The sequence below is a fragment of the Cyprinodon variegatus genome, unplaced genomic scaffold, assembly GCF_000732505.1.
Source record: "Cyprinodon variegatus isolate N-32 unplaced genomic scaffold, C_variegatus-1.0 Scaffold5, whole genome shotgun sequence".
Lineage (NCBI taxonomy): Eukaryota > Metazoa > Chordata > Actinopteri > Cyprinodontiformes > Cyprinodontidae > Cyprinodon > Cyprinodon variegatus.
This window is the reverse complement of record NW_015150458.1, coordinates 1,335,869-1,345,495: the sequence shown is the minus strand read 5'-3', so window position 1 is coordinate 1,345,495 and position 9,627 is coordinate 1,335,869. Positions and strand designations below refer to the sequence as shown.

At 35.9% G+C, this 9,627-nt stretch overlaps 1 protein-coding gene across 1 annotated transcript in view; it reads left to right on the top strand.

Moving 5' to 3' along the window:
• Positions 1 to 6,315, top strand: part of LOC107084340 (transcription factor Maf-like) — a 109,082-nt gene extending 102,767 nt beyond the window's left edge. Inside the window, exon 3 of the mRNA XM_015374147.1 lies at positions 2,225 to 6,315. The gene's annotated coding sequence lies outside the window, so the exon portion shown is untranslated. The remainder of the gene's footprint in view (positions 1 to 2,224) is intronic.
• The last annotated feature ends 3,312 nt before the right edge of the window (positions 6,316 to 9,627 follow it).

Sequence of the window (9,627 nt, the reverse complement as noted above, 5' to 3'; positions counted from 1 at the left end):
TATATATATATATATATATATATATATATATACTGTTTATTTATTGGTATATTTAACAGCCTGAATATCAAATTTCACAGAAATCCAGGAAATGACTCACCTGCAGTGGCATAAATCCTTTCATAAGGCGCACATCCAAGAGGCTTCATTCGTGTGGGTCTCACAGCCAACATACTGTTCTAGGATCTGTAGGATCTGGTATATATATACAAGTCCGGCTCTTGAAATCCTGTATTGCTCATATTGTCATAGTGATCAAAGAGATCTTCTCACAAGTTCTTTTCTCACAAGAAAAGAAACAAGTAAATGCCAGGTGTGTATAGGGACATTACACATGAGAAAACAAATAAAGAGTGGTGAAAGGTTGGTATGTCAAAAAGGAGGAAAATAAAAATAAATTAATACATTGATAACTTCAATCTGTCAATAACATATTCTGTTTGAACTGCTTTTTGGTTTTCATTTTCCTTTATTAGAATGTTGTTATGTTCTTTTCCCCTCTGAATTAAATGAGGTCTTCATTAAAAGGGCACATAATTTTTTCCATATTGGCTGATTGGCTGCAGGTGAAATGCTTTCTAGGATTAATATCAATATTGAAAGCTAGCCTGCACAAGAGCAGGTTTACTATGATGACTAGCCTCACTAAGAATAAATCCAGGTTAGTTCATGACAAAAGTAATTGCATCTTTAGCAAATATGAATAAAATACTTAAAAAAAAAACATTACATGGATTTTCCACCTACCATGTTTTCTTTTATAATTACACAAGGTATGCAGTTATATTTTCGGATGGGATCAAGTTGGCTTAGATACCTTTTTTCTCTAATGTGGGAAGTAATTATTTGAAAACTGCTCTTTGTGCTTAGTAGGGTCATTTTTGTATATTGTTAAACATAGTTTCATCTAAAACATATGACAAAAAGCAGTAACACATGAAATGTGTAATACTTCCTCTAAGCTACATATTCAGAACTGTGCTTGAAAGTTAAGATACCCTATTAAAGACAGAAAAAAAATCTGCTGCCCGTAAGATTAATTAAAATTTAAGAAAAGTAATAATACATTTAAATAGAAAATGGAAATCATGACATTGATTTTTAATATTTATATGTATACATACCTATGTATGAATTGATAAATAAGTAAACACGTCTAATAGAGCTCCTGAACGAAAATTTGGCTGAACAACACTTTGAAGCCGGTCAAACAAATCAGGTGTTTTCTGTAATATTCAGGAAATGTTCAGTGAGTACTTTCACTTGTCTGGGACAGCTTGTTTTTTAGAATTACTTTTGAAAAAAAAAATTCTAAATCAATATTTTAGTCTACAAAATTATAATTTACTAAATTTGCATTTATCATTACTTTTTTTCAGTTTTGTGTTATTTGAATACTAGTGTGTTTCTATCTTTTTCTTTAATGGGGGGTATGCAAACTTTGAAGCACAACCGTATATATTCATGATTTACAGGCATGAGGGGAAAAGTGCAATGCAACGTCAATAATTTCTTTGTTTATGGTGATTTATTATAGGTGCAGAGAGAACCTTTAGAATCATTTAATTGGCTCTCCAGTTAGCTGAATTCCACTGCAGACTAGAGTATGTGTCTAAAAGCCCACCCACAGGCATGCTTCCTGGCAACATGAATTATCCTGGCACTTTGTAGATTGTTAAATAGTCTTTATTTGAACAGTTCCAGACACAAAATTAGTCTAGTAAAAACTGCATTTTCAAATTTTCTTTTAAATATAAAAACCCCAAACAGACTGACCGATATAAAGTGGATTAAATGTAGACATGCTGTGCAGGAATTTGCTCATCTTTGCTTGCCCTTAATTGAAGATGATTATGGAGTCACCCTCCATGCTGATGCCACTGTCACCCCGAATCTTAGCCAAGCTGGCTTGCAATGTACACTCACAGGGTGGTCACTCCGTCTTTGCTTCTAAACTGGCACCGGTCACAGCAGAGCCTACTCCCCTCTTCAAATACAATTCTTGTGACTCACTGTATGTGTGTGAGAATAAACCCTTACAGACAAGGCAGGAAATATATAAGGGTCCTAAAAGGGTTACAATGTTGATTTCACTTTGTTTCATATTGGATCTTATGAGTGTGTTTGTTCCTGCATGTGTGAATGGTAGTGTAATGTATTTTGAGTCACAATTTATTGTTTTTTGCCCTCTAACCTTTATCCTTTTTTCCATTTTTGTTTACAGATAACACAACGATAGCGATTGCATCCAAGAGGTAGACCACTTGCACCAAGAAACCTACAAAGCACAACATCAATGATGAAGAACAGCAAATAGGACCTACTAGAATCTCTCCAACCCCCCCACTGAAGATCTTAAAAGTCACCTTTTTTTTTTTCAATTTTCCTCCTTGGTATTTTACCTGCAGCTTTTCTACAAAACAAGAGAAAATAAGAAAAAAAATAAGAGACTCATAATCATGAGATGATTGAGAACAGCAGATAAATACTTTAGAGAGACTATTTTCTTTCGAGTGTGAAGATCAATGATGCATGCTTCTGTAAATAAATCATGACAACACCCTTTTTCCTGAAATAGGCAGCATATCCGGTTGCTGTCACCAAATTCATAAACCTTATTACTGTGGAGTGAGTACTCATAAATTGATTTACCTCACAAAACCTAAACACTTTTTATCAACCCAAAGCCCATGAAATGTTCATTTGAAATAGGATTTTATTGTCTTTAGTATTATTTTACAAGAGACAGCCAAATCTTCCTGTTTAATATCCACATAATTATATGTACATAGAAATTAGTGAAGACAGCAGCATGGACAAACCTATAGTGTAACTGTAAACTAATAAACCACTCAGTATCTCATTATTGCATAACTTAGTTAATGAATTTGGGTTTTCTTTGTCTTCAGTAAATTTCATATGTTTGATATTAAGTAATTTTTGTTGTATTTGAATAGATACTTAAACATAGGCATTAAAAGCTGGAAATAATCTGGTTTTGTCTTTTTGCTATACCTGGAAAGTCAGGTGAATGGGAAAAATTATTGTCCTGACAAAAACTAAAATGTTTAAGAAAACACATATTTTTTAATGTTAATGTTGGACCTTTTTCCTTGTATATAATTTCCAATGCAATAACTGTGCCCCCTCTAAATGTCAATTTCTGCTGTAAGCAAAGCTTCTGAGCGTCTGAGTGGAACTGAAGCTTTTCTTTCTTTTTTTTTTTTTTTTTTGCACAGTTCCAAACTGTGCTCTATACCTGAGCCTACAGATGAGGATCCAAAATGGAATTCCTCCCTAACTGCAATATGGATATGAGGACTTATCCCCTGTCTTCCATGAACTTTGATAGTAACCAAATGCACTGAGAGATAAAATACCCAGCCAACGAACAGATGACCTCAATGATTAGTCCCTTGTCAATGAAGGCAGAAAATATTTGCATGAACAGCAGGGGAAACCTATTGTAGCTTGTTGGACAGATATTCTTCGCCACTGCACACCCTCTCTACCTCTTGAGATATTTATGTCCTGTTAATGGCTCCTTCAGTTATCCCAACAGTTCACGTATCTGTTGCATGTTCCAGAGTTCCACAAAGAAGGTTCAGCACTGAATCCTGTGTAGTGATGTGGAAAACATTGATTATTTCCTTTGAACTAAATACACCCATTGCTTGTTGCTGTATATATGTACACTAGGATGAGTATGTGTAGTCTCAGATGCTGTACTCTGCATGTTAACTTGTAGATGGAACATAACAACTACTCATAGATAAGGACATGCAGATTGAAGCACTACGTTGGTTTAACATCCCCTTATTTTTGTCCTGAGAATGTACAGTACCATGATAACAACAAATATTTTAGTTTCTCTCATTATTAACTGGATAACTAATTATCTTTAAACCTATTAAAGTGAATCACACTCTTCCTTTTAATTTCTGAGACCTGCCCATAGCAAGCTCTAGGAGGAGAATGGAAGTGGGAGTTGGATTGGGGTCTCTCACTTACTGTAAGTGCCAGAAAGCAAAAAAGCATGTCACATCTTGCCAACAATTGTGTATTCATCAAGTGTCAAAAAACGTATACATTTCTATGAGCCTACAGTACACACTGGCAGACAGGTCCAAGAGCAAAGAGTGAGACAGAAGGCAAGACCTAAGAGAAAAAAGGAAAATAGTGGCTGAATTCACTAAGACAATATTGAAGTATTTTAGTGGCCTGACCAAGTACGTGATCACTTATTTCCTGACCTCCGTGGAGAGCTGAACAACCCCTTGACCTCAAACTGTTATACCATAATGTAGCTCTCTGGGCTGCTATGACCTCACGTCCTGTCTGAGGTTAACTTCGTGTTAATGAGAAGACCCCTTAGCTCAACCAGATGTTCAGCCTTCTGGTTAAATACCTGTAACCCTCTGTGATTTTTGAAAAAAGACTGCTCACTGCATCTGCTTGATTTCTAGAAATATTGATAAAAATACTTCCCCAACTAAATAACTGAATTGATGCAAACCTTTCAATCCCTCTTCTAAGATCAAAAGTGGTTTCATTCTGCCAAAAAAAAACTACAAGTCTTACTTTAAATCCTGCACATGAAATCAAAACACATTCCACACACACATTACTGTATGTCTTGCTGTATGTTGTGAGGACCATTTACCGACTCCCATAGACTTTCATTGATTTTTAATTATTTCCAATCCTTTCTATGTTCTAACTCTGAAAATATCCCTAAATCTAATCATTACCCATGCATCCTTAACTCTATTCTTAACCTAAACTCAGTTCACACCTTGGTTCTAAACCTAACCTTTTCCAATTTTCCAAAAAACAAACAAAAAAGACAGGAAGTGAGGAACAGCAAAATGCCTTGACTTTGGTACAAACCGTCCTCAGTTTGAAGGTGAAATTACCAAAATCGTCTTCACTCTGATGCCAAACAGGACTACAAACACACACACCTTTTTCATCAGACTATGTCCTACAGTACTGTGGTGCCAACGATGAAAATATTTTTTTGTTAAATTTTGCATGTCAGATCAAGTAAAAATATTTACAGTCTGGTAAGCAAATTAGGACTTAGGTCTTAGCTGTGATTAGTTAAAGAAGATTTAAAACTCAGAAAAGGATGAAGATGCCACTCAAAAAGGATACACATGAAAACAAACAAGACACTGATGGAGTCTCTCCAAGGCTTGCTTAGACAAGAAACAAAGTCCTTTTACTTTTGAAAATTTGTCAGTGTGTGACTGGTAGAAATACTTTTTTCTAATTTATTTCGGTGAATACTCTTCTTTTACCTGACTAGTACAAAAATGCAGTGTTTAACACTTCTATATGTAAAATGGGTATTGATGCACAAAAATACAGACAAAAAACACTTCCCTGGTCTTTCGCTTACACACACTCATATACACACATAAAAAAAACAGTATGTTAATCAAAACAGAAAGGCTGTATGTAAACAGATCGCCTACATAAGGAGATTGTTCAGTGTGCAAACAATAGGCTGTTAGCATAATCACAGGCCAAAGATATATTACCCAGAGGGCCATGCTGTATGTATATTACCATGATGGATATGAAGAAGAGAGGAGGGGAGCAAGGGTAGTTCGATACTGAGCCTCACTAATTCCGATTTACCCCCTATCGGGCCTTATCCACCGCCCTCTATGGTAAGCTGTCCTTTTTAGACCACACTTAATCAGCCTCTCATCTTTTCCTTGTATTCCTATCTGCCTGTTTCTCAAAAACTTGGCTCCCCTTTCTCTTAGCCCCAGATTTCTTCTAATACCTAATTATCTAATTTCAACCCTTACCTACATATTTTCTATCCTTTCATCTCTTTTTCATCACCGTCTTTTCTTGGACAGATATAATCGGCTTCAGTAAAGTCATCAAATCCCTTTCTTTAGTCAGTGGGGTAACCAGATAAAGAAGCCCCTGCAATCTTGTTTTACGGATTTAACAAACAGAAGCTTGAGTGATACTAAGCTTTTTAACCTGCTACACACGTGTCTAATAACTAAACAAGAGCAAGAAGCAGAAACATGTTTTGTGGGTCCATACCGGGTGATTCAAGATTATTTCTACAGTCAGTTAATCAAAAAGCTCACTGCTGATGAACATATCTCCATTTTACTTGACTATCATGTAATTCGTTATAATTCTGGATCATTAGGGTCATACTGTATGCCTACTTAAGCTTTATGCATCTCTTGACCCAACGATACATATTAGGCCAACAGTAATCCTGTCATGATTAGTGTTTCCTGTTTATAGTCGGAAGACAAAGAAGTCAAATTCCTGGTTAAAAAACCCCCCAAAAAACCCAGCAAAAGCTCCCCTTGAGGTTGAAATTGTTTCTGGGGAAGTTTGCATAGTAGCCCTGCATATATTATTCTTTGTTGCTAAAGAGAATACTTTAATGCACTCAACTCAGGTGTTATGAGAACTTTAGTTTTAATGTCCAACACAAGCAAAAGGCATTTATTCACCCATGAAAATAAACAATAGTAGGACTAACTCATGTGTAGTGGCAGTTCTTTACTCAACAGCAGTACACCACTTATCTTGGATAATCAGCTTAGAACAATTTTTTTTACCAGTACTTGCCAGTTAATATTTTTTAATCACTATTTTGAATAAAATCTGAGTTAAACTATTTATTTTAAAATAATTCACAGTGAAGTAACCAATGTCAATGACTTTTCTGTTTTTAATCCAAACCAACAGGGTGATGTACAATGTCTGATAAATGACTCAGACACATAAGTACAAAATAAATCAGGTACTATACTGTATGAACTGACACATTAAGGTGTTCATTCCAATTCTCTAAATCTGAGTAAAAAAAATTATTTCATACGTAGTAGATTGTGATGCACATATACAATGGATTAGATTTGTTTAAATAGCCAATCGGTAGCAAAGTCAGAGAAGGCCTCCTTATCTGACAGAGCTAATAACAGGGATGAATAACACAGCTTGTAAAGTCCTTGCACCCATCTTATTCTAGCCCATGCATAAGCTTGAGCTCTCTGCCAGCTTCACCAAAATGAGATGGGCTCCCAAGAAGATTGGGGGTGAAGGCAGGGGAAGAGAAAATCGGATTAACTACAATGCCTCAATTGTAAGAAATATCTGGGCTGACTCCAGTTAATTCCACTGACACATGTTGTAAACTAAATCCTTAATTTCTGACTAGGGATTGTTTGAAACCAAAATTAACCGTGGTGAAATTGCTTAAATCAGTATTTTTTTCATATTCAAGTTTTTCTAAAAGAGTTTGTACTGAGGCTAAATATTCTTAATGACATTAGAAAAACAAATGATCAGCACTGGAGCCAGACAACCGAGAGCAAACTAAAAGTAGGCTAAATTTGACTAGATTCTAGTTCGCCTTCTTTGAGAAACAACTGATGCAGCAAATGTACACGAAAAATAGCGACTGAAGTCTTTGGTCATTGTTTACTTTACTTGAAGATCAAGTAGAGCCAGCCAGCAGGGTAAAAGGTAACAGTGATTATGTTTTAATCTTTCCCTGCCATCTGATGGGCTCAGATGGCAAGACTATGAGGATGATGATACTTAGGTTTGTCTTTAGCGTTTAAAATAAAGATTAAAGGGACTCAACTACTGTTGTAATGGAGACATGCTGTTTCTGCCTGCTGTGAGCAGGTTGTATTCCTTCCTTTTTTGAAGTAGTGAAAAGTAAGAGAGTCCAGAAAGTTACAAATATGGCCCTTCTGGGCTCCCTACAAAGCAGAGAAAAAAATGTCTTCCAACTGTTGTTTAAAGCTACAATTTTTTGCTTTATAAATTGTATATCATCACACTTTCCTGACAAAAATAGGGGACTGTAGTTATGCCTCTCAACATGCAAAAGAAAGTTTAGTTTTCAGCTTAGGTTTCTCCAAATGGCGAAAGGGAGCAACTTTCTCTACTTTGCATCCATCCATTGCATCAGTCAGTTTATCAGTTGTTAACATGCATTTAAGATAACTATGCTGATAAACAATTACAGGTTTATGATTACTAATCACAACTAGGGTCTTTATTGTTGCCCCCCCCCTCCCATTTCAATCATTCTGTTGTATAACCACATTATTTCCCACATGTGCCTGAATGAGGGGTTTGATTTTAAAAAATCTGACCTTATGGCTAGCTGTGTTATTACCTGAGGGGTTGTAAGCTGCTGTAACAGATTCTGGGGTCTTATTACTAGGGCAATCAGCCCCTTGACACTTGGCCTTTCCTGACCCCAGTCAGAGATAAGCTTTATGGGAAAGTACATTAACACACTCTGGCAGTCACCCCCCTCTTTATAGAAAGCAGTCCTCAGAAATTAAGTGCTTATGGACCCCCAGTGAGAGGACAGTGCTGCTGATTGCCCATATTAGAGGCTGACTGTAAATGAACTGGAGATGGACAAAGAACTCGCAGTAGTGGGGGAAAGTGAGGATAGGATACTGATGTTCTTGCTAAATAAGCAATAGTTTTAATGACCTCAACATCCTTTGAAGAGGTTACCAGTCCCTACAAACACTTTAATGATCAATAAGTAGGAAAAAAAAAATTTCTGGCATCAACTTCATTATTTAAAAAAAATGACACATAACAGGTTTATGATCATACAAAGTTATAAGTTTTTTTTTCCTTTTCTGTTAGGAGACATATGAACCAAAAGGTTCACCAGATACACTTTTTTAATCACTACTTTTTAATTCTATTATGGAAGTTTTACTGTAGCTATAAAAATGCAAAACATTTAAAAATAAAAATTCAATGTTAACCATTCTGAGTGCCTGCTTACAATCTGATTGTGTGTGTAAAATCCTCTCAGCATGTCTGCATTGATGGATGGTGATAGGCCCGAGTCTTTGTACACAACAGGGGGGGCCTACTCTTGTCACCGGACAGATACAGGGAGTTGCAAAGAGAAAGATGTAACCACAGCTTAATGTCTTTCTCTGGTGCTGTGCATGCTCTTTCCTATTTGCTTTTCCCTTCACGGCACGGTTAACATCGTAAATTAACCTTTCCAAGCCCCCTGTGCTTACAGACTAAGGCAAAACACAAAGGAAAAAAATAGTTCTTTGTTATGCAATATGGCGAGTGCTGGTCAGAGACATAGCCTGCTACACTGTTCAGTTTTTCATTTTTTCCAGTGATTGGGGATAAAACAATATACCTTGTTCATTCAAGCATATTTTATGTGCATGTCCTGTGTACTCGAATCCATACAAGGCTGCCTTTTGTTCTCCATCCTAGAAATGTAAATGTCGCACATGGAAACAAAAACCATATTAGATCCTTCTTTTATTGGTTCAATCCTGTAAATATGATGTAAATAGCAAACAGCTATGCATGCTAATATACAAACAATTTGTTCAGGTACTTTTTTAATCCAGACTTCACATATGGCATGTAATAATGACAAAAAGCAAAAATTGAAGCAGCATAAAAATTGTAAAAAAAAAAAAAAAAAAAAAAAGTATATACATATGGTTTGTAATGATGTCAAAAAGGGAAAAAAATGCCTTGGGTGGTTATGTTTTCTTACTGATAAGTAATGCATCAGTCGGCCATTTACTCCAGTGCTCCACTCATGTTATTTAATGT